We start from the raw sequence: 4,272 nt of genomic DNA on the forward strand, positions 1-4,272 counted from the left end.
CCCTTTCCAAATTCTGTGGTTATAGAAATAATAGGTCATATTACTCCAAGTCCCCAGACTATTGCTGGAAAGGGAAGATAAACAGGTATAAGATTAAGGTAAACATGGTGCCAAAGAGAACTCATCTGTACTAAACTATAGCAAGGAAAAGGTGTGGATGGAAGTGCCCACATAAGCCTGAGCAAAATGAAAAGAAACATCATAGTAATTATTCAAACGCACAGTTTCATCGTCTTTAAAATGGAGCAAATAATTGTATCTGCCTAATAGGGTTATGTTATAAGAATTAGAGGATTAACATATGGAAATTGCAGAGAACAGAGTCTGGCACACAGAACAATTCTGTAACTGTTAACAAGAAAAATAATGGTTTTATTAAAATAGTACAGGAAAAGGTAAGATCAATCTAGCACACTAAAGACTGATAAACAGTCTGCAAAAGAGGACAACTTACAGGAAAGATTACCTGACAGTATTTTACTCTAAAGAGCTTAATAAAACTACGAATTTTATTAAACAAGTGTTTGACAACAGATTTAAAAAGAAAAACAGAATAAGAAGAAAAAGAGGAATGCAGAGAACCAAAAACACCCAATGTGTTACATAATTTATAACTCAATTAGAATTTTCAAGGATTAGAATGGCCATAGCTGAAAATTGAATTGCTAACATAGAAGAAAGGCTCAATTGAGTGCTGAGAATAATCAAGAGAGAAAAGCAGTTCAAGAAAGACTAATAGATATAAGTGATTAATAAAGATGATCCAACATCATCCAATAAAATAAATTATATGCAAGAAACTATAGAATAAATGACATAGAAACAAGTGACACCAAAAAAATAGCCAAAGTTGTGATAGAATAAATTTTTCCTTGAAATAAATAAAAATCTAATATGCATATTGAAGGAACCCATCATGTTTCAGGAAATATTGACAAAATGATATAGCGTGCTGATGCAGAACATTAGAATTTACTGAACACAAGTTGTTAAATAATTTATTTTTTTACTTTGAAGTTCAGGAGTACATGTGCAGGTTTGTTACATAGGTAAACTTGTGTCACAGAGGTTTGTTGTACAGATTATTTCATCTTCCAGATATTAACCCTAGTACCCATTAGTTATTTTTCCTGATCCTCTCCCTCCTCCCACCCTCCACCCTTCAATAGGTCCCAGTGTGTGTTGTTCCCCTGTATGTGTCCATGTGTTCTCATCATTTAGCTCCCACTTGTCAGTGAGAACATTCAGCATTTGGTTTTCTGTTCCTGTGTTAGTTTGCTAAGGATAATGGCCTCCAGCTCCATCCATGTCTCTGCAAAGGGCATGGTCTCATTCTTTTTATGGCTACATAGTATTCCATGGTGTATAGGTACCACATTTTGTTTATCCAGTCTATCGTTGATAGGCATTTAGGTTGATTCTATATCTTTGTGATTGTGAATAGTGTTGCAGTGAACATTGGCATCTGTGTGTCTTTATAATAGAACAATTTATATTCCTTTGTGTATATACTCAGCAATGGGATTGCTGGGTAGAATGGTATTTCTGTCTTTAGGTCTTTGAAGAATCACTACACTGTCCTTCACAATGGCTGAACTAATTTACACTCCCACCAGCAGTGTGTGAGCATTCCTTTTTCTTCCTACCCTCCTCGCCAGCATCTGTTATTTTTTGACTTTTTAGTAATAGCCATTCTGACTGGTGTAAGGTGGAATCTCATTGTGGTTTTGATTTGCCTTTCTCTAGTGATCAATGATGTTGAACTTTTTTTCATATGATTTTCGGTGCATATATGTCTTGTAAACCTTTTTAAAAAGAAGAAAGATCTCTCCAAGTACCTAGGCAGAAAAATCAAGATACCTACAAATGAACAAAATCTCATTGACCTAATACTTTTTCATAGCAATATTCAATGCCAGAACACAATGGAACAATGTCTAAAGTTCAAGGGAAAAGAGGGTTTGACCTGATAATTTTCTACCAATTTAATCATCTCTCAAATATGAAGACCATGTGAGGGAAATACTCCAATGAGAATTATAGTACGTATGAGCTTTACTTGGGAGAAAACAAGAACATGAATACCTACTGTTCAGCTGTAAAATCAAGGCTGTCATTGGTTTCTCCAATTCACAAAAGAAGAGTTCACTATATAAGGACTAGAGGATCATTTAGAGTTGAAGCCAAGGAGCAATATCTATAAGGTGTTGAGCAGAAGAAAATGTGACATGTGAGTAGTGTATGTAGTTAAGATATCTTTTGAGTATCTGAGCGAAGGTCTCTTTTAGACATAATGTGAGTAAAGCATATGTGAGCAAAACAACCTAACTGACAATGAAATCTAGCCAACCAAGAAAGTAAACACCCCTCCCTCCTGAGGAATGAAAAAGTTTAAAAAAAAAAAAAACCCAACACACTGGTAGTCCTTTTATTGTGGGAGTTATACTTATAGAACCAAATCCAAGATTTATAAACATTGGGAAGTAAAAATTATTAACAAAATCTAAATTTTGTTAGGAGTGAAGAAGGATGAGAATATTAATTACTAATGTAGCAGCATGTTAATACCGAACTTTTCCTGTCTGGGTATATGGAGAGGTTCCTAAGGCTAAGGATAAAACACTAGGTGCCACCTTTCCCCATGTTTCAAAGTTTGGTGCTGGACTACATTTGCAGAACTCTTGGAGGGAATGGCTAAAAATATTCTTATATTAAGAATATAAGAGGCTGGATGTGGCGGCTCACGCCTATAGTCCCAGCACTTTGGGAGGCTAAGGCAGGTGGAACACCTGAGGTCAGAAATTCAACACCAGCCTGACCAATATGGTGAAACTCTGTCTCTACTAAAAATACAAAAATTAGCTGGGCAAGGTGGCATGTACCTGTAGTCCCAGCTACTCAGGAGGCTGAGACAGGAGAATCTCTTGAACCCAGGAGGCGGAAGTTGCAATGAGCTGAGATTGCACCACTGCACTCCAGCCTGGGCGACAGTGAGACCCTGTCTCAAAAAGCAGTAGCTGCAACACTAGAAAGATGGCGGAGCAAGAGCAAAGAAAAATCTCTTTGGTTCCAGAAAATCTCCTGAAAAAGGGGAAGGCTTATCAAGCCCTCAAAGCCACCCAGGCAAAGCAGCCACTTTTGGCAAGGAAGGAGCAGAGGAAAGGAAAAGGGTTCAGGTTTAAGCGACTGGAATCATTCCTACATGATTTCTGGCAGCAGAAACATGACAAGGTGCATCTCAGATGACTAGAAGTGAAACCTCGTGCCTTGGAATTGCCAGATAAACATTCCTTGGCTTTGTTGTACGCATTGAAAGGCTTGATGGTGTGAACTTACTGGTGCAGAGAACCATTGCAAGACTGCCTGAAGAAAATTTTTACTGGTGTCTTTGTAAAAGTCACTTCCCAGAACCTAAAAATGCTGCGTATAGTGGAACCTTATGTGACCTGGGGATTTTCAAATCTGATGTCTGTCCTGGAACTCATTTTGAAACGCAGACAAGCCAAGGTCAAGAATAAGACCCTCCCTCTGACAGACAAAACAGTGATTGAGGAGCACCCAGGGAAGTCTGGTGTCATTTGCTTGGAAGATCTCATTCATGAAATTGCCTTCCCAGGGAAGCATTTCCAGGAGATCTCATGGTTCTTGTGCCCTTTCCATCTCTCAGTGACCCATCATAGTACCAACAATAGAGTGGGCTTCCTCAAGGAGTGGGCATACCTGGCTATCGGGGTGAACGCATCAATCAGTTCATCTGCCTGCTTAACTAGACCCAGGTGCCAAACTGCAGTAAATTTCTATCAATGAAGTGGAAGCATGTGTTTCTGTTTTTTTGTTTGGAATTTTTACTGAGTATCTTTAGAGAAAATTATTTCCTACTTTATTTTCAAAAACTGGAAAGGAAGCGTCAAAGAAAAGATAGTAGTTTATGTTCATGGCAAGCACCTCTCATCACAATCCAGTTCCAAGGAAAAATTCCAGCATTTTCTACATTGGCTGCCATCTTGTCTGAAATCAGCACATTCCATGAAGGAAGGAGTCCTGCTTTTGTGTGTCTTCTATCCCAGGGTTTAATGTTGGTAAATGCGTAACTCTAGCATTTGTACAAGGCTCCCTAAGACTCCTGCAGTGGTCGACCAAGCCCAGGGACATAATTGAATCTGGAGATTCCTGGGGCCTTGTTTTGAAAAAGACTTGAAATACACATAGGAAGAAAGGACCAAAAATAAATGTTCACTTGTCTCTGCAAAAAAAAAAAAAAAAAAAAAAAAG

At 38.1% G+C, this 4,272-nt stretch overlaps 1 pseudogene; it reads left to right on the forward strand.

Annotated features, from left to right (window-relative positions):
* Positions 1-3,018: 3,018 nt before the first annotated feature.
* Positions 3,019-4,042, forward strand: LOC117071582 (annotated as a pseudogene).
* The last annotated feature ends 230 nt before the right edge of the window (positions 4,043-4,272 follow it).

The sequence above is a fragment of the Trachypithecus francoisi genome, unplaced genomic scaffold (assembly GCF_009764315.1).
Source record: "Trachypithecus francoisi isolate TF-2019V2 unplaced genomic scaffold, Tfra_2.0 Lachesis_group3, whole genome shotgun sequence".
NCBI classification, from domain to species: Eukaryota; Metazoa; Chordata; class Mammalia; order Primates; family Cercopithecidae; genus Trachypithecus; species Trachypithecus francoisi.